Raw genomic sequence first — 24,942 nt, forward strand, 5'->3', positions numbered from 1 at the left:
TAGGTGTCAGGACACACAGTATATGATAAGCACTGCCAGTGTTGTTCAATATCTATTCTCTTCTTCCTTCTTTTGAGCTGGTTCATGGCCATTTAGAATAAAAATTATATTTTCTAGCCTCTCTTCCAACTAACTCCAGCCATGTCACTAAGTTCTGGGCAGAAAAAAATGTCAGTAGAAGTGCTATGTACAATTCGTTTTTCCTGTGCCTAGGTTTTGGATGCAATGGCTGGTGCTCAAGCAGTCCCCTTGGACCATGAGGTAGAGATCACACGCTAAGGATGAAAGAGCAGAAGACTGAATCCTTGACAATTTAGAGGAACTGCTATGTCAGTCCTAGTTAGTTCAACTGCAGCTTTTTTCATAAGAAAATAAAACCTTATCTATTCAAATTCTGTTAAATTGGGTTTTCTGTCACTGACAGCCAAACCAAATCCTGATACACATGGCCTTGTTGAACTTGTTAAGGGGTTTTGTCTTTATCCTATGAGGAATGGAAAACCCTGAACAAGTTTTAAACGTGTATGTGTGAGAGAGAGAAAGAAAGAGAGATGATCAGTTTTGTATTTTGAAAAGTCCACCTGGCTATGCTGGGCAAGAAGTAGACAGAATAGAAGTTGGGGACACAAGTCAGGAGGTTGCTGTTGCAGGTGAGAAATTAGAAAATGACAGTGGTTTTTGCTAGAGATGCAGAGAAGTAGACAGATTCAAGAGGCAGCTGGGACCCAGAAACCTTAGGGTTTACTATTGGCAGGGATGCAGGAGGTGGTGAAAAGGGCATCAGAGAAATGGGTGCCCTCCTGGCTGGTGCTTCAGCGCCAGGTCCCAGAAATTCTGACTCCTGTAGGCAACTTTCCCTTTCTTGTTCTCTGGAGTCTGGGTGGCCCCTTCCCAATCCATACCCAGCCCTGCAGCATAGCTCAGCTCTGACACACCTCAGTAGAGGCAGCCCGTGGGAACATTTTCTCAGGAGCCTGGAGGGAGGAGAAATGGGGTAGCTTTGGGAGGGGAACCAGAGAAGCAGAAGTCTGTGGGAAGAGGATGAAACCTTTCTGGAAGAGAAGCAACATCTCTCAGCACTACAGTCGGGCCCTGGCCTTTGATGGTTCAGACTTGGCTGGGCCGTCGCCTGCTGCTTTCAGAAACCCCAGCATACAAAAGGGAGGGTGAGTGTCTGATGAACTCAACTCAATAATATTCACTGCTTTTATTTTCCAGAAACGTCATGAGGCCCACAGGACAATCTTCTGGTTTTAAGACCTGGTGAGTCACGCCTACAAGTACCTCTGACTCAGTGTGATCTCAAGTTCTCACCAGGCATCTCCCAGGAACGTGGCTCAGCAAGAGAGCTGGAGCGGGGCAGCTGGGCAGGGGATAGCAGGGCTGGTGTCTCTGGAGGGGGTGAGAAGGGCCAGTTGCAGTGCAGACCGTGGGATTGCTGACTTGACAATAACCGTGCCCCCAGTAAGAGCTGACATTCACAGAGTGCTCACTCTCTTCAAGCCATGTGCTGAGTTCTCTCTTCTAGTCTCCGCGGAATATTATGAGTTGGATTCTGCTCTCTATCCCATTTTACTGTGGAGAAAAATGAGGCTTTACTACGTTCAGTACCCTGCTCACGGTCATCACATGTGAAGGAGGGCACGTGCTTTATGGGTTGCAAGGATGAGACAAGGGCTGAGGAGAGCCTACATTTGTGCAAGGTTGGCCACACTCTGGGTTGATGATTTGCCACCTTGACCGCTTATTAAAATCACTCAGGGAACTTTGTAAATATTATCGATGCCTCAGCCAATTCAATCATGATCTGTGAGGATGGTGTTCAGCCATCCTACATTTTAAAAGTGTGTTAGTCTCTGAGTTGTGTCCGACTCTTTGTGATCCCATTGACTTTAGGCCGCCAGGCTCCTCTGTCCATGGAATTCTCCAGGCAAGAATACTGGAGAGGGTTGCCATTCCCTTCTCCAGGGGATCTTCCCAACCCAGGCATCAAACCTCGGTCTCCTTCATTGCAGGCATATTCTTTACCAGCTGAGCCACCAGGGAAGATTTATTAACTGTTATGTATTATTTATTTATTTTTATTTACTTTTAATTGGAAGGCAATTGCTTTATAATACCGTGCTCATTTCTGCCATACATCAACATGAATCAGCCATAGGTATACATGTGTCCCCTCCTCTTGAACCTCTTTCCTGCCCCCCACCCTATCCCACCCCTCTAGGTAGCCAGAGAACACAGGTTTGAGCTCCCTGTACCATATAGCAAATCCCACTGGCTATCTGTTTTGCATATGGTAATCTGTATGTTTCAACGTTACTGTCTCATTCATCCCTCCTTCTCCTCCCAACACTGTGTCTACAAGTCTGTTCTCTATGCCTGCTGTCTCCATTTTTAAAGTCTTGATATTCAATTTGTTATGATATCACTTGTGTTTTACGTTTTGTTTTTTTGGCCGCAAGGCATGTAGGATCTTAGCTCCCCAACCAGGGATGGAACCAGCACTTCCTGCCTTGGAAGGCGAAGTCTTAACCATTGGACCCCACCAGAGGTGGTGCAGTGGTCCCCAGAAGGACCCCTTCTGTAACATAATACTAATACGTAGCTAGGGTTAGTCGACAAAAGCAATTTTTATACGTTTTCCTATTTAACCCTGACAGTGACCCTCTTGCCATTTGCAAATGGAGAAACTGGGGTTCACAGAATTTGGGTAGTTTGGACCAAGACCACAGCCGCCAAGACTTGGTCTGTATCTGTCTGACTCCCACACCATTCATGTTAGTTCCATTCTCGCTCATATCAGGGCCTTCTCCATTTTGAAAGTATGTGAACTTTCTTTATGTAGATTTCTTGTTTTGATTTGCATATTTTGTGTTCATTTGGAAATACTGTTTAGGCCAGCTATTGGAGAGCAGCGATATAGTCTGGAGCTGCTGAGTAGAACGGGCTGGCCTAGAGGCCTCTGAAGCCATGGCATAGCTTCATCCAGGCTCTGCTACTGCCCAGTAGCCCTGACCAGGATGTACTCACAAACTCTCCCAGGAGAACACTGCCCACCCACTGGAGTGCCGGGCCTCTGAGGGGCCACCCTCTGAGGATCAGAAGGCCCAGCCCAGGGGAGATCTTTGGTCTCTGTTTCCAGCAACATGAGTGACTTCCCAAGGGTGACATGAGATAAGTCATCACCCTTTACTTCCATGTGAATTATCCAGCCTCCAATTTCCTAACGGCAGAAGGCTAGGCTAATGAGAAGAGTTGTTCATCATCAATCAACTTAGTAAAAAAGTAGTTGGGAAGGCAGAAGGGCAGGCAGAGACTGATTTGACCAGCCAAAAGGTGCTCCTGCCCAAAGACTACCTTTAAAGATGGGGGGAAGTAGTGACAGAGGTGTCTATCTGCCCACGTTCATGACAGCTTTATTCACAATGGCCAAAATGTAGAACATGGAACAACAGACTGGTTCCAAATAGGAAAAGGAGTACGTCAAGGCTGTATATTGTCACCCTGCTTATTTAACTTATATGCAGAGTACATCATGAGAAACACTGGACTGGAAGAAGCACAAGCTGGAATCAAGATTGCCGGGAGAAATATCAAGAACCTCAGATATGCAGATGACACCACCCTTATGGCAGAAAGTGAAGAGGAACTAAAAAGCCTCTTGATGAAAGTGAAAGAGGAGAGTGAAAAAGTGGGCTTAAAGCTCAACATTCAGAAAACGAAGATCATGGTATCCAGTCCCATCACTTTATGGCAAATAGATGGGGAAAAAGTGGAAACAGTGGCTGACTTTATTTAAATATTCTAGGCTCCAAAATCACTGCAGATGGTGATTGCAGCCATGAAATTAAAAGACGCTTACTCCTTGGAAGGAAAGTTATGACCAACCTAGACAGCATATTGAAAAGCAGAGACATTACTTTGTCAACAAAGGTCTGTCTAGTCAAGGCGATGGTTTTTCCAGTGATCATGTATGGATGTGAGAGTTGGACTATAAAGAAAGCTGAACACCAAAGAATTGATGCTTTTGAACTGTGGTGTTGGAGAAGACTCTTCTCCAACAGTCCCTTGGACTGCAAGGAGATCCAACCAGTCTGTCCTAAGGAGATCAGTCTTGGGTGTTCATTGGAAGGACTAACGTTGAAGCTGAAACTCCAATACTTTGGTCACCTGATGCGAAGAGCTAACTCATCTGAAAAGACCCTGATGGTGGGAAAGATTGAGGGCAGGAGGAGAAGGGGACGACAGAGGATGAGATGGTTGGATGGCATCACCGACTCAATGGACATGGGTTTGGGTGGACTCTGGGAGTTGGTGATGGACAGGGAGGCCTGGTGTCCTGCGGTTCATGGGGTTGCAGAGTTGGACACGACTGAGCAACTGAACTGAACTGAACTGAACCGAAAATGTAGAAGAGCCCATGTGTCCATGGATGGATGGGTAAACCAAATGTGATCTCTGCATAATGGAATACTCATTCTTGTGCTTGGTCGTGTCCAACTCTTTGCGACCCCATGGACTGTAGCCCGCCAAGCTCTTCTGTCCATGGGATTCCCTAAGCAAGAATACTGGAGTGGGTTACCATTTCCTTCTCCAGGGGATTTTCCTGACCCATGGATCAAACCCACATCTTCTGCATTGCAGGCAGATTCTTTACCAATAAGCCACCTAGGCAGCATAATGGACCATTTTACTCAATCTTAAAAAAGAAGGAAATTTTGATACGCACTTGTGGGTAAACCTTGAGACATTATGCTGAGTGAAATAAGCCATTAACAAAAGCTGATACAGAAAATATTAGATGATTTCTATTGGTTGAGGTTCTTGGGGTAGTCAAGTTCATAGAGGCAGAGAAGAGGCGGGTGTTGCCCCAGGGTAGGAGGAGAGGGGATTGGGCAGTTAGTGTTTAACAGGTGCAGACTTTCAGCTGGGGAGGATAAGAATATTCCAGAGATGCATAATGGTGAGTGTTACCTAACAGTGGGCAGGTACTTAATGCCATAGAACTGTGCACTTCAAAATGGGTAACACGGTAAATGTACTCTCTGTATATTTTACCACAATAATAAAAAAATGAAAAACAGTGGGTAACATCTTAATTCACAATTTTATCCACATGCTTGATGGATGACCTTTCTGGGACTGTTTGGAAAAGCACAATGAGAAGGACATGCGTTGTTTTTTTTTTATTGTTGAGAACATTACAGATCAATGTTCAATGTAGGTTCAATACCCCCAAAAGTCCCCTAAGGATGAAGACCCTTTCTGCAGACCTGGACATAAACATTGGTGCATCACAGACCACTCCATTTTCAATCGCCATGGTGAAAAGTTCTAAAGTAGCTTTGTTGAGACCATGGACATAGGTTCTAAGAAAGTGAAGTCTGGAGTCTGACACATTTAGATCCACTTTTAGACTCACTGTGCTTTTATAAATAGTTGTGTCACCCCTCCAAGCACTTCACAGCCAAACTGCTGGCTCCTTGGGGTCCCCGTTTCTCCCTAGCACTGCTGGCCACCAAAAAAAGGTGAGAATTGTTTCAGTTCAAGAGCCTCAAGGTTCTCAGCCAGGCTACTAGCCACTGCACCCCTTCCTTGTTCAGTCTGCTGCGATAATTCCTTGAAGGTATCAGACATGTTCCAACCTCAGGGCCTTTGCACTTGCTGTCCTGCCTTCCATGCTGCCCACTCAAAAATCAACATGGTTCATTCCATTCCCACCTTCAGTCTTCACTTAAAGTCACTTTCTCCAGAGATCTTTTCTGGAATCCCCGGTTGAAAGGACTATCCCCATCCCCCCACACTTAGAGGAGGGCATGACAACCCACTCCAGGATTCTTGCCACTTTTCAGCATTAAAAGAATCCCATGGACAGAGGATCCTGGTAGGCTAGAGTCCACAGGGTCGCAAAGAGTTGGACACAACTAAAGTGACTTAGCATGCATGCAGGCACATCCTGTCCACAAGATGCTCTCACTGTCCCACTCATAGCCAGGGAGTCATTCCACGTGGAGGGAGTCAAATTAATATGAGGCTTGGGGACTGTGACCTGAAAGACAATTTGACAGAGCAGAAGCATAGGGTACCCAGAGTTGGGAGATTTGCAGGAAATGACTTTACAGGGCAACAAGGAATGAGGGGCTTGTCTGAAGGCTAAGGAATTTGAATTTGAGCAAAGGGAAGCCACTGAAGGGTTTTAAGTAGGAGAATGATTGATTTGATTTGTGTTTTTAAAAGATTACTCTGGCAGCCAGCCTTGTGGAGGCTGAACAGAGGGGGTGAGGCTGGAGGTAGGAAGACCAAATGTAAAAGGAACCTCTAGATCATTCAAGGAGCTAAAATAATATTAGAGAAGAAAGAGACCCAAGCGTGAAGCCCAGCCAACCAGTGTTAGAAGCAAAAAAAAAAAAAAATTTTTTTCTAGGAATGGATTAAATTTCCACAAAAAGATACCTTCCTGCCACCCTTTATGGACAATGCTATGAAGGCTGGCTCCTGTCTGGTTCAAGTTGGCCACCCTGGATCTTTCATGCGTCGCCATTCAATAAAAGCAGGTGTGGGTTTTATGGGATTGTTTGTTAAGCCTTGAGCCAGGCTTTTCTACTCACTCAGACAGGACTCCTCTGCCAACTTCTAAATTGGCTGTTCTTTACATATAGGGTGTGAGGGATATCTCTATGTGTCTTTACGAGCACACCCATTTGGAAGGAGACATATGACTATATATAATGTCTTTATGTGATTTTTGGGAAGAGCTGTTTGTACAACCTGTATATTCCTTGGCATGACCGTGTTTGTAGCATAGAGGAAGGGAGAGACAGAAGGCAAAAGCTATTCCCACACCATAACCAACTTTGGCTCCCAAAGAAAAATTCAAAATAGATTGTGTTCCCTAGCAATGCCTCCAGGGTTGAACAATTTCCAAATCCACTCGCTTAATCCTTCCTCCTGGAAGGGCACTCACCTTTGAACTTCATTTTTTTGTAAACTATCATTTAAAAAAATAACAACAACACGGGCCCAGACCAGACCCTGCTGCAGCTCAGGCTCCTGCCGGCTTCCCTTCCCTCCCCAACAACAAGAGAGCTCACCAAAGGGGCCATCTCGCTTGTAAAAAAAAGAAAAGAAAAGAAAAAGCGGGCTGCTTGATGAACTTGATGGAAAGAGCCAGGCTGTAAAAGACGGCACTTTGGCTTTAACAAGGCCCACAGCCCGGAGCACGGCCAGCTGGGTAGTCTGAACCAACCCAAGAATATTAGAGCCCGGGGTCACCCGGAGCTGGGACGCCACCAGGAATGCGGGGAGGAGAGACAGTCTGGCGGGGGTGGGGGTGTTGCTCGGGATCACTGGGGCTCCATGCTGCCAGCTCCCTGATGCGAGTCAACAGGCCGAGGGAGAAGCCAGGACAGCTGGGCGGGTGCGGCGCTGTGCCCCTAGCAAGGGGCTGGCCAGCCCTCTTCACGTGTCCAGGCTCCGGAACCCCTGAGGTCGGGCAGGTGGCCTCACGCATCCACTCACCAGCTCAGCAGGGACAGCACTTCAGGGAGGAAACCTCCTTGCCTTGTTACGATGCCCCCTCGACAAACTGTGGACCCACAGGGAGTGAGGAAGCGGTGGAGCATCCCACCCACAGAGCGGGTTGGGGATGGAGGGTCCCATTTCCCGAGGCCTGAAGCAGCAAGGCTCTGGACAGGGGTGTCCCTGGGTCAGTAGCCGAGCGGAGGAAAAGGCTCAGCACCCTCCAGGACCTTCGTTGTCCTCTGGACCAAAATGGTGGTGCCCAGCTCTGGACACGCTTGGTAAACATCTATTAACACAAATACCCCGTTTTGCTCAGGATTCCACACAACCTTGGGAGCAGAGCCTCAGTCTTAACATCTGATGCCTCTGGTGTCTGTTGCCCACCCCTCGAACACAGACACAAATGACACCAAGAAACTGGCCATGTGAGTTTCCTCAGCATGTTTAATACCTAGTCCTTTCTTGGAGAATTCCTCAGAGATCGGGACCCCCCCTCCCCAAGCCATGCCACTGTGTGTCTCCTTGGGAAAGCTTTTCTAATTTGGGTCTGAGCTTTCCCTTTTCTTCATCCCATGCCATCCCTCCTAATGATAACCCTTTGTGCCAGGTTCAATTACACACAAAGCTCAAATGAGCAGCCCCAACTCTAAACTTGGCCCTGTCCATTGGAATGGGTTGGAGGGGGTTGGATCTTGGGCATCTTGGTCTGCCCAGAAAGAAAGATGCTGTTCCCGAAGGGGAAACAAAGCCAAGGATGGGCGGAGGGAGAGGGAGAGCGGGGGGAGGGAATCTTCTGCAAAAATAAAAAGTCGCGAATGAAGAAACAGACCAGCACCGGCTGCCCCAGGGCACTGGGACTGGAGGCTGATGCTCTGTCTTCAGCCAGGCCTGTTAGGACCCTGCCCTGCCCCTGGGCATGCAGAATCAACAGGAGTGCTTTGATTTTTTTTCCCCTTTTTAAAGAAACGCCCTCCAGCCTGACCCTACCTACGCTCTAACTGCAGGGTCAGCAGAGGGTGAAATGAGACCATTCGCCGGGAATTTCCTGACTTCTGTGAATTTTTCTCAAGATCTGGCCGTGAGTCAGTGTGAGGCACTGTGACACATGGTGTGACTTGCAGGGCCCCCCCTCCCTTCTGGAACACCCTGAAAAGCACCTCTTGGCTGAGTAACTGAGGACGAAAACCCGTAAGCCTCCCCTTGCCTTCCCCCCAACTTTCCTCCCCCATTGTCGCCAAATTAGAGGAGATAAGAAACTCAGTTTCATCAGGAAATTCATATTCTTCAGACAGACAGAAAGATTGGTATTGATGCAGTTGCTTTCCTTTGCAGAATTAAGCTCTCTTGTATGATGTCTGTTGGTCTTGATGTTTGAGGGTTTGGCGGAGAGAATGGCGGGAGGAGGGATGGGGATGAGAAGAGGCGTGGAAGACAGAGATGATTTCTTAGATTTACAATGTTCCTGACAAGATCCTAGAACAGCCCCTGTAAGGTCCAGGTGAGCCAGACTAGGTAGGCAGGTAGATTTATGGGTTCAATTTTACTGATGTTAACAAGCAATCTGAAATAGCCAAATACAGCAGATGAATTACAATTTTGTGTGTGACTTATGACTGCCAGGACTAGAGATGGCTCACTAGTGAAGACCAGCCACCACCAGCCTCTGCTAGTGATGGTTTATATTTCCCTCCAGAGTTTGGGGAGGGGGGGAGCACTTGGATCGATGACATCTTTCACAAGATCCTGGAAATTAAAATGAAGGGAATACTGCTCAGCCATGAAAAAGAATGAAATTTTGCCCTCTGCAGCAACATGGATGGAGTTGGAGAGGATCAACTGAATGAAATGAGTCAGCCAGAGAAAGACAAATACCCTCTGACAGCACTTACATGTGCGATCTAAGCTATAATACAGATGAGTGGATATGCAAAACAGACTCACAGATATAAAGGACGAATTAGTGCTTATCTGAAGGGAGAGAGAAGGGAGAGGGGCAAAATAGGGGTGTGGGATTAAGAGATGCAAGCTACTCTGTATAAAACAGATAAACAATAAGCTCATATTGTCACAAGGAATTTCAGCCATTATCTTATAATAAGTTTTAATGGAGTATAATCTATAACAATATTGAGTGATTGGGACTTCCCTGGTGGCCCAGTGGTAAAGAATCTGCCTGCCAATGCCGAGGACATCGGTTCAATCCCTTGTCCAGGAAGACTGCACATGCCCCTGGGCAACTAAGCCCATGCACCACGACCACTGAGCCTGCACTCTAGAGCCCTCTGTTCTGCAGCAAGAGAAGCCGCCTCAATGAGAGGCCTGCACACCGCAGCCAGAGAGTAGCTCAAGAGCAGGGACTAGAGAAAGCCCACGCATAGCAATGAAGATGAATCGCAGCCAAAAATACACAAATAATAAATAAAGTTTTAAATAGACATTGAATGACTTTGCTGTACACTTGAAACTCATGTAATAATGTAAATCAACTATGCTTTAATTAATTAATACACACGGAATGTTTAAACGTGACTACGAAACTGTATGTGGAGCCTGGCCTCACTTAGGGTTCTTGGGAAGGGGTGTAGAAGCATTTTGCAAACTGTCATACATTATGCAAACAGCAAGGAATCAGCATTCTTATAGTGTGTTAACACCCTGCCATGGGGCCACAGAGGATGGAGCCTTTATAAATAGAGCAGAAAATTTCTAAACATTCTAGTGAGTTGAGAGTGCCTTAGACAGCAAGGAGATCAAACCAGTCCATCCTAAAGGAAATCAGTCCTGCATAATCACTGGAAGGACTGATGCTGAACCTGAAACTCCAATACTCTGGCCAAAGAGCAGACTCATTGTAAAAGACCCTGATGCTGGCAATGATTGAAGGCAGGAGGAGAAGGGGACGACAGAGGATGAGATAGTTGGATGGCATCACCAACTTGATGGACATGAGTTTGAGCAAGCTCCAGGAGTTGGTGATGGACAAGGAAGGCTGGCGTGCTACAGTCCATGGGATCGCAGAGTCAGACATGACTGAGCGACTGAACTGAATGAGTTGCGAGGCCAATGTTTTTATGCTGCCCTTTCAACTGCAGAAAACGCAGGGCAGACACTAAGGGAGTCACCTAGACACTGCGTAAAATGAGGCACCCCGTGCCCTGAAGTCACCCCCCACCCCACGTATGCAGTCCCTTCCCCACCTCAGACCTCCCCCCAGCCGGGAAGACCAGAGCATTCTCAGCTGTAAAAAGTCAAACTTGGGAAGGAAAATTCCAGTCTGAAGCAAAGGTCTCAGAGCTCCTACACCTTCTGCCATTCTGAGACAAACATAAGATGAATATTTTCTGGGCCTCTTTCAACCAAGGTGAAGAAGGTAATTTTCCTCTTCCCCTCACCCCATCTCCCTTTCTTCTTCTGCTGCTGCTGCTGCTAAGTCACTTCAGTCGTGTCCGACTCTGTGCGACCCCATAGACGGCAGCCCGCCAGGCTCCCCCGTCCCTGGGATTCTCCAGGCAAGAACACTGGAGTGGGTTGCCATTTCCTTCTCCAATGCATAAAAGTGAAAAGTGAAAGGGAAGTCCCTCAGTCGTGTCCGACTCTTAGCGACCCCATGGACTGCAGCCTTCCAGGCTCCTCCGTCCATGGGATTTTCCAGGCAAGAGTACTGGAGTGGGGTGCCATTGCCTTCCCTTTCTTCTCCTTCCCCTAAATCCCCTCCCTTCTCTTCCCATCTTCTCACCACCACCCAAAGAGACAACTCTTCAGTTTTCTTCTCATTCTGGGAAAAAAAAAATGTTTTTCTGAATTGCTGCCTCTTCCCTGACTTGTGAAGGCAAAACAAGAGAATTAAAGGAGGCCGTTGGGTAAGAAGGAATTGAATCTTAGTGAACTATGATTTCTAAATTTTAAAAAATGTTATTATATATTGTAGATTTTATTTTATAGATTCATTTTACATTCTTTTTTTAATATTCTTTCCCACAATGGTTTATCACAGGATATTGAATATAGTTCCCTGTGTTATGCAGTAGGACCTTGCTGTTGATCCATTCTAAAATGTAATATGTAGATTTACTTGAAATTATTTTCATTATAACTATATATATATGCTGCTGCTGCTGCTGCTGCTAAGTCGCTTCAGTCGTGCCCGACTCTGTGCGACCCCGTAGATGGCAGCCCACCAGGCTCCACCGTCCCTGGGATTCTCCAGGCAAGAACACTGGAGTGGGCTGCCATTTCCTTCTCCAATGCGTGAAAGTGAAAAGTGAAAGTGAAGTTGCTTAGTCGTGTCCGACTAATAGTGACCCCATGGACTGCAGCCTACCAGGCTCTTCCGTCCATGAGATTTTCTAGGCAAGAGTACTGGAGTGGCTTGCCATTGCCTTCCCCGTTATATATATATATATATATATATATATATATATATATATATATATATATATACACATATATATATATATACACACACACACACACACACATACACATATATTTTAAACTAACAGAACCTTTCCTTTTCTTAGCCATCTACCATCTGTTTTGCAGTTTTCTTGCTGAGATGCAACCCTGGGGAGGGCACTGGGGGCAGCCAGGGTTTCTCTGAGCCTGAGCTGGTCTCTCTTACTGGCAGGCCCTGAAAACATTTTCTTTCAAGCTCACCCCCAGAACCCTGGGCCATGCTGTGGTTCCCCCATATATAAAATGAGCACCTCCCATGGGCAGGCGATGAGGTTGAATTGTTGCAAATGTGTCCAGTGTTTTAAAGTCCTGGGATTAAAGAATTTACATGAGAGAAGAAAATACAGTTCCAGAGTGGGATCCTGCTCCATGGTCATAAGTTCTGTCCCTGTCTCTTCTTCCCTTTGCAGGTAAAGAATCTGTCTGCAATGCAGGAGACCCGGGTTCAATCCCTGGGTCGGGCAGATCCCCTGGAGAAGGAAATGGCAACCCACTCCAGGATTCTTGCCTGGAAAACTCCATGGACAATGGAGCCTGGCGGACTATAGTCATGGAGTCTCAAAGAGTCGGACATGACTGAGCAACTAACACTTTGACTTTCCTCTTCCCCACCCCCTCCACCCCTGTGTCTTACATGACTTAGAACAAGGACTGTGAGCTAAAAGGGCTTCAGAAATCCTCTAAGTCATTTCTTGGCCTGCTCTTCTTTATCTTTTAATAAATTCTATTAATAATTCTACTCCTGCTTTTTTTTTTTCTTCTTCAAACAGCCAAAACCTTCTCCCTGCTCATGTGAATTATCAGATGAGGAGCCAGCTGGTTGGACCCAGGTCCCCTCTCAACCTGTTATTTCCTCCTGTCTCTGATGCCTGCCTCTCCTCGGCCTGTGCTCCCCATCGCACCCCTTGTTTTGAACATGCCAGATGTTTTGATAACTTAAATCAAACTTGACTCCGAACCCTTGTCGGTAAATTTGCTTCTGCCTCCCGGACAGGCACTCTCTGAAAGGAGCCTGGAGCCTCCTCCGGGGTGTGGACCACTGCAGCAGGGCCCTGCTGTCCCCAAGGAGGCGCTTCCCCGCCCGGGGCTTTCTGACATCAGTGTCCCGCGTGGAATGTGGGAAAACACCCAGGCAGCTGCTGGGGCGGCCATGAGACAGCGGCCAAGAATGCCCCCGGCCCTGGCTGCAGCTGTGGCCTCAGCAGGTGCGGCCTGGCCTCTGGGCACGCCTGCGTGTGTCACCTCCTCCTCTGGACACACACAAACATCCCCGCTTGGGGCCACCAACATGGCCTCTATCCACTCCCCCTGCCCATCCTGAGGCCTCGGAGGCTGTGGGCACAGGACAGTCCCAAAGTGACAGAAAGCAGCTGGTCATGTTTCCTCTGAACTCTGCCTTCAGCGTGAGGCCCACTGGACACATGATGGCCGCTCGCAGCCTCACTACAGGGGAGGGGGCGTCTCCAGAGACGGCACGGCTGACCCTGCACTGGCCGGCAGGACCCAGACGGGCTGCCTCCCCACACTGCCTGAGCCTGGGGACAGGTCACAACAAGGTGCTGCCCTCCTGCCCCTGGGCCCCCTCTGGCATCCCCTCCTGCCTTTCTCTTCCACACCTGCCTCAGAGTCTCCCCTCCCAGAGTCCATACTCCTCTCAGGGAGAGTTAGCTACCTTAGGGTGTGTGTGTATGTATTTTGCCTCCTCAACAAGAGAAGAGTAGGTTGGGACTTCCCTGGTGGTCCGATGGTCAAGATTTCACTTTCCAACGCAGGAGGGGTGTGGGTTCAATCCCTGGCCGGGAAGTTAAAATCCCAGGTGCCTCATGGCCAAAAACCCAGAACATAGACAACAGAAGCAATATTGTAACAAATTCAATAAAGATTTTAAAAATGGTTCATGTCAAAAAGAAAAAAGAAAAAAAAACACTTAAGAACAAAAAAGGACAAGAGTAAGCGCCATGTTGTCTACACTCACAGAGCACCTCCACCCCTCACCCCCTGCCAACAATGTTGCATTCACCCCTACAGAAATCAAAACCAAATCAGAAAAACATCACATGTGAAATCTCCTCTTCCAATCCCATGTGCTTTGGGAAGAAACTTACTTACTGTGGCTTCCTTATCTATGTTTTACTCTATTTCACTGTGTTTTACTTCGCTTTTCCCAAGGCTGTTAAATGGAGTACCATGAAACTTCAGTGGAGAAATGCTGAAACGTTCAGAGCTGAACAAAGTATGACAGGACTTCTCGGCACCTTAACTTAATAATGCTAAGCTGCTTCAGTTGTGTCCAACTCTGTGTGACCCCATGGACAGCAGCCCACCAGGCTCCTCCGTCCACAGGATTCTCCAGGCAAGAATACTGGAATGGGGTGCTATTTCCTTCTCCAACTTAGTAAAGGCTGTCATCATCACCATGAGAGGGATGCAGAATTTGGGGTCTTCCAAATTTGCTGAACCTCGAAACCCCCTTTTTGGAAGGCTATTTCAAGGACTGACATCGCATCCATCAATGCTTCAGTAGACGTCAGCTCTTCTCACAAATGAGGTACTGCACCCAGCAAGGATGGTGCCCAGCCAATGCTCATTAAAGACCAACACCTCTGCCTTCCTCAGGCCAGAAGGATAGAAATGCATCATCCTCCGGAACTCTTAACTGTCTCAGAAGGAAGAAGCCCTTTGGCCAAGGAGAGAGTCCCTCTGGTCTTTGCCAGGGTGTGTTTCGCCCTGGGATAGTGAGGGGATACCCAAAGCTGTTCTTTCCACCATGGGTCCTTGTGAAAAGCCAGACCCCTCAGTTGCCCATCCCCAGCAGTACCAGCATCAGGGCAATAAAACCACTGCAAAGCCCAGAAAAGTCCAGACCCAGCACTGGGGCTGGGACGACTCTTTTAATTACAACCCTCACCCTCCTGCTGACTGCCTTCTTAGACCTGGTCTAACTTCTTTGGAGCCCCTCATGAATCAGCCCTCACCTCCTCATGCCATGGGGGTCGGGGGGGTCACTGCAGTGTCGGTGTGACAAGCTGTGGGACCTGTGCCCTTGTCCTGGATGTCTCCCAACCACTCTATGACCTGGACACACATACATCCTGTGTTGCTTTCTTCAAGTCAGGGGGAAGAGAGTGGCGGCCTGCTAGCTTCCTGGGAATGCTGGTGATGTCGGAGAGTGGCCGGGAGTGGGGTGAACTATCAGGGCCAAGCCAACAGATGGGGCCAGGGCATTTGGAAAAGCCAGGCCAGTTCCCACAGGTCACCGACATGGAAGCTTTATAAACAGAGCTCACTTGCAAAGGATCTATGTGGCCACTGCCATCCAGGGCAGGATCTCTGCTGACAGAGCTTCTGCCCATCACGTCCCCCTCATTTTCCCCCACACTGTCCCTACAAAGAAGGGTGGGAATCGGGTGGGAAGCAAGCAGATGACATCCCCTGGACGATGTTCAGGGTTTCTAAGAAGCATGCCAAGCACCTGCCAGCCAGCTCCTGTTTCTTCCTCTTCCTCTCCATGGGCCTGAGTACCCGCTGGGGCGGTGAAGAAGCACAATTCAGGGGACACCCACGCTCTGTGCTTTGGTGTGTTCGCTGTGCACCTTGGAGCCTCCGTGTGTCCATCTGTGACATGAGCACAGTGATTCCCTCCTGCCTGTCTCATGGAGCAGGGGAGGCCTCTCAGATTCACAGCAGAGAGAGAACTAAAAATGAGTCTTCCTTCCATTTCCCCAAAGCTTTCCATTCCTGTTCTTCAGCCTCTCTCCCCCATGAAGATCACATCCGGACTCCCTCTCTGCCAACACACGAGGCCACAGACCAAAGATCCCACCTCATTCGATTCCAATCACAGAATTACAGGGTGAGAGCCCCTGAGCTGCCTTACCTGGGCTGCAAATTGTATCACAGAAAAGACAGCCCCCACCCACTTACCACTCATCTGCTCTAACTAGACCCGAGTGTCCCTTCCCCTCTGCAAAGCCCTTTCCTAGGAAGAACTCAGAGACTGTGGCCGAGCAAGTATGCCTTTGATTCTAACAAGAATGAATGCAAGTGATACTACCTCCATCTTCCCAGCTGGTCCATTTGGAGCGGGAGGGCAGGACCACTGGGAGGAGGAAAGAGCGAAAAGGGTTCATTTCTGCCCCCTCCCGACTTCCCCCAGCCAGCTGCCAGGTCAGTGCTTTCAGTTACAGAGGCTCTAAAACCAGTTCCCAGCATAAGACAACTGGAAGACGCCCAGGATGATGAGAAGGTGCCTTGGCCCAGACAGAAGAGCCCTGCGGGGCAGCCACAAAGCGCTCAGGATAAGCCCTTAGGATAAGCCCTTTCCCGTTTCTGTGCTGCGGCTCCTTTATCCTCCTGATTGTAACTCACAAAGCCTCCATCAGCCCCCGTCTCAGACTCTGGGATCTGTAGATGGGAGTCCCAGCCCTTTACACACCCTATCCGTCTGCAGGGAGCTGATGGAGGTCATTGTTCTCAGCCTCCGACTTCCCTGAAGTCCCAGCAAAACCAGCAGATCTCAGAGCTTGGGGGCAGGACAGGGAAGAGGCCAGAGGAGCCCCAAGCTGTAACGTGGGAGGGTGAAGACCCACTAATCCAAGATGAGAGAGGAGGGGAGACAGAAGAAAGGAAAAAGAAGAAGGGAGAAACATTTCACCACAAAACCTTTCCCAACGGAGCGACGTGACTAGGGAGGAAGGCCGCAAAAGGGCACACAGACAAGTAAATATAAATACGGTTATTTTCGGGCTGGGGGGAGGGGGGAATGGACGCTGGTGGTCCCTGGTTTCTTCCTGGTGGGTCGGGCGCTGGTCCCAGGGAGGAGCCTGGGCGCTCTCAGCCCTGGCGCGGCGGCCCGACGGGGCGGCCAGCGCGGAACCGCAGGCCCAGGGCGGCCCCGGGCAGAGGCTCGGCCGCACCTCGGGGAGGGTCGGGCGGAGGTGTGAGCAGCACTTTGACATGTGGCTGCGCCGAAGGGCGAGTTCTCAAAGCCCCCATTCATGGACCCGACGCGCAGGGGCGGTGAACAGGAAAAAAATTGTTCCCCCTGTCGGCCTCGAAAGGTGGGTTCCTGTTTATTAATCGAGGACCACATCAAGAATGCTGGGTTACAAATGTTCCTTCTCAGGAGCGCAGTAGCTGGTGGCTGGAGGTAAAAAACTGAAAATTCCATCCGGTGGACAAAAAGCTGCCACTGTGGGTGTACACACCACACACACACACACACACACACACACACACACACACACCACACACACCGCGGTTAGTTTCACAAGGAAAATTCTACAAAAGGATGGGGAGGCAGCGAGAGAGTATCTTGCTGAGGGTGAAATGCTTTCCCTAGGGCTGGAAACAGGCCTCCTGCTGGAAGCTCTCTGGTGGTGGGCTTAGCAGCGGCCTTGCACCCCCTTTCTTCCTGCTAGGCCAGCTCGCCCCCACCCACCCCCCACCCCCCCACTTCTTCCTTCTGAGCTGGTAGTAGTCAGAAACGCTCAAGGGGATTTTTTTTTTTTTCAAGATCATTAGCAATTAGTTCCCTGTAGAAATCGGGGAAAATCGAAAGGAGGCCCTTGGAAGAGGTTCAGAGAAATTCATTCACCAGGCAAGGCTGGGCCAGACCAGGAGGGTCCCCCCACCCGACCCCCGCCATTCAGAGACCAGGCAGCACTTCCCACCTACAGCAGGCACCGTGGAAAAGGAATTAAAGGAGCAAACTGCAGATAAGATGGAGACTCCGGTTCTCCTTTGAAGCTTAATTAAAGCAAACTGATCAGGCCTTACACTGGGCTGGCTGCAGACTTCCCAAATGGCAGGGATAATCGCTAACAGGGAGCCGTGTTATTCCAGAGTCCAGGGATGAAGAGGAAGCTGATTCAGGCTTCCAGTGCGGTAGAGAAAAATCTGAGCTGTGATAATTAAATACAAATCACGCCAGGGGGCAAAAAAAAAATCCTTGCTTTCTCCAGATAAGGGGGAAAGGGAGCAGCAGAAGAAATGGAGGAAATGGATTCAGGGCCATCTACATTTCATTTCTTCCTCTAACAGATCCTAACAGATTTTTAGGTGAAGGGAATCAAAAAGGCCTGTCACCAAGTCACAAAGCTGTCTCAAACACATGCACCCCGTCCACCCCATCCAGCTCCCAGACCACTGGCACGTCTTATAATTTCTTGACACTACAAATACTTGGCAGCACTGAAATTGCCCCAGTGACATCAACCTGGGGCCTCATCTGCAGTTCTGAGGTGCTCTCCAAGAGTTTGTCAGAGCCCAGCCCAAACGACCACCGCTCATCTTATTCTAATATGGTAGGAAAATGTGTCCTCCGTCCCATGCCTGCTCACCACCCTCTAAGTGAAGGGAAGGTCTCCACTTGGTGTGCATGGCTCTTGCTTTCACTGTTGACTTGGCCTCTCTTGTTTTCCATTCACACGGCAGTCTGGTGGCCTGAGTCAGAAGACCAAAACTCAGACCTTCCCTTTCCAGCCCTTTGGCCACAGGCCCTCCACCCTCCTGCCTGGAGAAGGAGGCCAAGGCCAAGTCCAGGTTGGGAAGCCATAGGGGAGAGCAGCCACAGGGGAGTCAAGGGTCAGAGGGATCCACTGGAAGGGGACAAGGTAGGGTGAGCAGAGAAGAGAAGAGAAACAGGAAGCAGCTGCCTTGGCAATGCCTCCAGGAGCCCAGGGATGCCAGGCAGGTAGATGCCATCAGCCGTGCAGCCGCTGTTTGCTTCTGACCACAGAGTAAGATTTCACCCCATGTTAAGACGTTGATATGGGACTTCTCTGGCAGTCCAGTGGTTAAAGACTTCACCTTCCAATGCAGATTGGTCAGGGAGCTGGGCTCCAGCATGACTCGAGGCCAAAAACACAAAAGATACAATGGAAGTAATATTATAACAAACTCAGTAAAGACTTTAAAAATGGTCCACATCAAAAAAAAAAAACTTTACAAAAATAAAAGACATTGATATATTGACATCTTTCTCTTTGAAGTTAGAAGTTCTTAGAGCTTACAATGTCCGATTCACTCAATGCCATTTTGGTCTTAGTTAGAGCTGCTGCTCCTGCCAAGTCACTTTAGTCGTGTCTGACTCTGTGCGACCCCATAGACGGCAGCCCACCAGGCTCCTCTATCCCTGGGATTCTCCAGGCAAGAATACTGGAGTGGGTTGCCATTTCCTTCTCCCTTAACTAGAGAAGGTGGTATAATTTCCCATCTCCACAGATGAGAAGACAGAAGTACAGAGAGGTACAGGATCAGGAGGAATCCAGGCAGGATTCCTCAGGTTTATAAGGAAGGACCCTGAAGATCTTTCAGGTTTGGAGGAATCTGTACTTGCGTGCTAAACACCTGTGTCCAAAAGCGTCATTCCGTCCTTACCCGCCTCCCCAAGCCAGACCTGTGGACAGAGCAGGCTCCATCAGACCCCAGCCTCCAAGTGCCCCTCTCCAGGAATGTCAGCTGGCCCTGGATCCCGAGAGTGAAAACATGAAAGTCTGCCTTGCCCCTCATCACATGGAGACCTCCCCAAAAGTCTCAGACAAGCCCCATGGCAAGGCCAACAGAATTCAGTGTTTCTTTCTGGGCCATGCCATAAACAAAGTGACTACCTTTTAGTGATTGCCTTGTTGATGACATGCTCAACCCTGCTTCTTTCCTCCTGCCTGGGAGCTGGCTGAGATCTAACTTACTAAATGGGCCCCACTTCGTGTTCACCTGCAATCCAGAATAGCCCTCATTTTCCCTGGTTCCTCCCTGCCCATCATTCAGTCTGAGCCCAGATCTTACAATAAGCCTCTCCCCAGCCCTTCCTCCTGAGATGCCCATGGCTCTTCAGGGCCTGTTCCCCTCGCTGCAGCAAGTTAGTGAACTTGGCTTTATGTGGTGACATGCATTCTTGGCGGTTCTTATCAGTTGAAAAGAGCAATGTAGGGGGAGGTAGCTGAGGCTAAGCCTTGCATCTGACCACGGCCTCTGCATACCCAGCTTCCTCAGGGATGATACTGATGCTGAGATATCACCTTGTTATCAACACCTGGTTCTCCAGAGAGAGAGGATACAGGCCCCAACCGTGGGGTAAAGGGCTCCGTTTCTTCTTCTCGTCTCTCCTGGAGGCCACATCTCCAGTTTGCATCTAGGATTCTGAGAGGGGAAATGAGCAGAGGGACACCTTGAGATCTGAAATGTATGTGTTGATTTTGTCTTGTTATGGTTATTTTTAATGTTTACATTAAAAACAGTCATTTTTTTCTGATTCAGAAAGAATAAACAGTTCAAAAAACTCAAACTCTAGAAAAATATAAGAAACTAAAACTAACCTGAAATCCACTAGTCTGTTAATTACCACTAGCACTTTGGTAACCCATCTCTTTATATATCTGTCTGTGAACATACATATGCCTTCTGTATAAGTGGGAGATCATACGTACTGGTGTTCTTTTATAATGCACACCTTATTCTCTTTCACGGTCGTTTTTCTCATCTCCAGTCTCCGCCTCTTCAACACTTCCCCTGCAGGGCACCAGCGCTGCCTCATATTCCCACCCTGATCTCCACTCACCTTTCTCCACACAGCAGTGAAAGTGAAAATTGCTCACTCGTGTCCAACTCTTTGCGACCCCATGGACTGTACAGCCCACAGAATTCTCCAGGTCAGAATACTGGAGTGGGTAGCCGTACCCTTCTCCAGGGGATCTTCCCAACCCAGGGATCAAACTCAGGTCTTCTGCCTTGTAGGCGGATTCTTTACCAGCTGAGCCACAAGGGAAGCCCAAGGGCAGAGGGTGATAAAAGCCTCCACTTCTGGGGAAAGTCTAGATTTTGACAATGAACATTGGACAAAGAGACAAAGACAGATACACACATGCAATTAAGTAATCTCTGATTATAAGTCAGAAGACGGGGACTTTCTTGTGGTCCAGCAGTTAAGACTCAGCACTTCCACTGCAGAGGATGCTAGTTTGATGCCTGGTCAGGGAACTAGGGTCCAGCATGCCATAGCATGCAGCCAAAACAAAATAAAATAAAAATAAGACAAAAGCTGCTATTGAAATGTTCCTATGATAAACTTTAAAAAAATCCTTGAGAAAAAAAAATTATCTAAAAAATAAAAGAAAAAGTCAGAAGACTTCTATCTTGTATCTATCTTGTGGATGTGGTGCTATCTGTAATTTTAAAGATTGCTGCTGGGCTATAACTGAGTTCTGTTCAAAATATACTGACTGGTAGGACAAACAGAACAACCCCAGACATCCTCCTCCTCTTCCTCCCAAAACGAAGTTGGACAGGGTGGGGTGTGGGGGAGTAGTTTCTATGTGGATTTCAACACACCCCAAAGCCCCTTTAGATGGTACTTCCAGTCTGTTCTCTATGTGTAGTCGTGTTCTGGCCCGGATGGTACCCTACCACACAGAATTCCCCTCTGCACCTACAGAGCACGTTCTTGCTCTCTCTCACTTCTAATTATCTAAAATCATTCACCGTCTGGCACAACATTCTCAGGACACCAGCTGTGATCAATGGCTGCTTCCTGATGCACTGCTTTTCCCGGCGTGTGATAAAGATCGATGTCATTTTACTCAACTTTACTTTTTGAAAATTCAGATAAACACTAAGGGTGAGTTTAATGGTAGTTATTTGTTGAAGAATCAACTTATTGCACAAGAAAGGGCTATCTTAAGTGAGGCTACAAAAATGCATGATTCACATCCCACATTTCAGGAGCGTGTCTGTTGCGTTAAAGGAGGGTGCACATCTGGGTGCCTGTCTGTAAGTTGTGTGTCTGCATCCATAAGCCTGGACCTCTGGTCTCTGGCCTCTTAAATCAGGACCAGGTTGCCTGCCACATACTTCTCTTCTGCCTGTCACTCACCAGAAGCGGCCCCTTGCAGGCTGGAACTCTGCTGTGAAAACAGGTGCAGCCGAGTTCATCCAAAAGATTTTTTTTTAAAAGACTCCAAAACAAAAACTTTCCACTCAGAGCCGGCAAGCTTTGCTTTTTTTCAAATAAGTGTTACTTAACAGAAGGTCTTGTAGAGCTCGTAAAACCCTGGAACATCTGGTAAACGGTGTCAGTTTTACACGTCCTCCAACACAGGGTACATGACTCGTGTTTCCACTGGCGTAACTCAAGGACGCTGGTGCGTCTCCGGGCATCCCGCCCGTCCTGATTTTCATGGGATGATCCCAAGCCAGCAGATCTGTCTCTCCTTCCACCAGGCCAGCAACAGACAACAGAAAACCTCAGAACCCAGACCCAGGAGGCGAGAGAGATGGCGGGGAGAGTGGAAGCCGCTGAGGACGTCATCGCTGCTGTGACAGGCGCACGTGGCATGCCGGGAGATTGGGGAGGGGACACAGATCAGGGTGCTGCAAGTGACGGGCATGGTGACTTCCCTGGGTGCTTTTAAAATACCATGAGAATCTGTGTCTTTAACATTTAGTCGTTTATCCCAGTTGTTAAACAGCCCACCTTTGGCCTGAGTTGGATGCCAGGGGTTGAGGGTTACTCAAAAACATTGAAAATCAATATTTCCAAAGTTGTCTGGAAATGAGGTCACAGCTCCATCCACAGATGCTATTTGTTATACCTCTTTTTATATCCTGGCAAGAATGAACCCCAAAGGCTCCACCGTGAGACTCTGACTTTGCTATCAGAAGACGGCTTCTTGCATTCCTGCTGGACTGTGTCCCCACCATGTGACTGTCAACCCCAGGGACAGCCATAAGAGAACATCTGAGAAGCCATCTACACTTTGAGTTCCCAAGCAAACATCTCAGAAAACAAACCCTTGCTTTTTTTGCAAACCCCCACACTCTTGCATTTCTCTTCAGAATGTACCTAGGGCTCAGGATTGTCCTAAAACCTGGACGCAGGGCAGTGCAAGCACCCAGGAATGAGCTGAGGACCCCTGGCCATAGCAGGGCTAACTGTGTGTACTTGGGCAAGTCCCCCACTTAAGCCTCAGTATCTTCATCTGAGACATTGCTCTGCTTCTCCCAGACTTGATGGGAGACTCACGCAACTTAATACACATGAATGTGGTCTGTAAGACATTCCACAAGTGTTACTTCCAGTTATACCTACGTAACTGCTGACCTCTTTGTCTTTTCTATAGTCTTCCCTAAAAAAAAAAAAACAAAAAAAAAACAAAAAAAAAAAACCCAGTTCTGGCTAATGAATTAACAGAAAGTCTGCTGAAAGATTTCTGGGAAAGAAATTTTGCTGCTGATGAAATACACTGATGTTAAACAAAAGAGCTCTCTGGTATACTCCCTTCTCTGTGCTTCCTGACTTTGAAAGCAGAGCTGCAGCAGCCATTCTGTCGTCATGAGACCACAAGCCCAAGAATAAAAACTCCATTATGTTGAAGATGGGAGAAGGCATGAAAGGGACCTGGATCCTTGATGACATCACAGAGCCAATGCCAACAAATCCCTCTTTGGGACTTCTTGTTATGTGAAAAAGAATATGCCCTACTTGTATAAGTCACTGTTGGTTTTCTGTTCCTTGCAGCTGAATGCCTTCTAACAGATCTAGTCCCTCTGTTAGCTGTTTTCATAGGACCTCATATTTTCCTCTGAAGAGCTTATCACAGTTAAAATCACTTAATAAAGTATTTCTTAAGTTCAGAAGTTTAGTTACATTCACAACTTGGACTGAATTTATTTCTAAATATTTCAATATATCTAGTTAAATTACTGAAATAAATTATTTAATTCTTAGTATAATTATCTACATACATATATTTTTTTATAATTATCAATGGGGGCTTTCCAGGTAGCTCAGTGGTAAAGAATCTGCCCACCCATGCAGGAGCCACAGGAGACGTGGGTTTGATCCCTGGGTCAGGAAGATCCCTTGGAGGAGGAAATGGCAACCCAGTCCAGTATTATTGCCTGGAGAATCCCCATGGACAGAGGAGCCTACAGTCCATGTGGGCTATAGTCCATGGGATCTCAGAGTCAGCTTTGACTAAGCACATAATTATCTATCCAGTGTCTTAGTCCCCATCTAGACTTCAGTCTATGAAAGCAGGAACCACCTTTGCCTGTTCATTGCCAAACCCTCAGCTCCTAGATGAGGGTCCAGCATATAGAAGTTGCTCAGTAAATATTGGTTGGTTAAGTAAATAGCTCTGGTTCTGAATGGACACTGGTCACTTCACTTTTTAATCCCAGTAGCACTAATGTGGCATTTGCTCTAATGAGTGTTTAGGTTCTGGCAACGTGAGGGGCCTCTCCACCATTTTACTTCCAACGCTAACTAGAGTCAGATTTTTACGCCAGTTGAACCACGTCCCTTGTGCAGATAACACACAACACTGACCCCTTAGAGGACCCTCAGTAAAGACTTGTTGGACAGAATTTGCAGCCTCCCAGAGTTGTTTCCAATAAAATAAATGCATTCTGCTTTCCAAAGGCTGTTTGAATCCTTTCTTCAGAAGTGTGAGCTTCACCCTCAGCTTTGAGAGCAGGAAAACACCTCAGTAACTAATACCCACCCATACACTTTCCTGATTTTGCTTCCAGAAGAAGGAAGAACATTTTTCTCGGTGAGAAATCTTCCCATTCTTGCTGCTCCCTGGGCTGTGTTACCACTTCTAGCCTCAGCTGGAACTAACAACCCCAAAGCTGCCCCAGAAAAGGAGAAGGAAAAAGAATTAAATCACACCACCCACCAGGGATCGGGAGTTTACAAAATAGTTTCCCAGTGGTTGGCTGCGAACACGGTGTGGAGGGTGGTCTCTGCCTCCGTTGCTGGTCCCCACGTCCTCCCCATGCACCAGGGGTGTATATTACCTTTCTCTCTGTTAAATGCCAACACACAAACTCCTGGAAAGGGTCCATCAGCAATTCCAAGACAGGATCTCCCACATAAAGCAAGAGGATCCTGAGTTTCAGCTTCCTGTCTCCATTCACAATGTACCTTCCAAATGGAGAGAGAGAGAGAGGCTGGTTCCCGCG

General features: G+C 48.0%; 1 long non-coding RNA gene across 1 annotated transcript in view; it reads right to left on the reverse strand.

Moving 5' to 3' along the window:
• Positions 1-1,182: 1,182 nt before the first annotated feature.
• Positions 1,183-24,942, reverse strand: part of LOC129647596 (uncharacterized) — a 64,979-nt gene continuing 41,219 nt past the window's right edge. Inside the window, exon 3 of the long non-coding RNA XR_008712367.1 lies at positions 1,183-1,575. This is a non-coding gene — a long non-coding RNA (uncharacterized LOC129647596). The remainder of the gene's footprint in view (positions 1,576-24,942) is intronic.

The sequence above is a fragment of the Bubalus kerabau genome, chromosome 3 (assembly GCF_029407905.1).
Source record: "Bubalus kerabau isolate K-KA32 ecotype Philippines breed swamp buffalo chromosome 3, PCC_UOA_SB_1v2, whole genome shotgun sequence".
Taxonomy (NCBI): domain Eukaryota; kingdom Metazoa; phylum Chordata; class Mammalia; order Artiodactyla; family Bovidae; genus Bubalus; species Bubalus kerabau.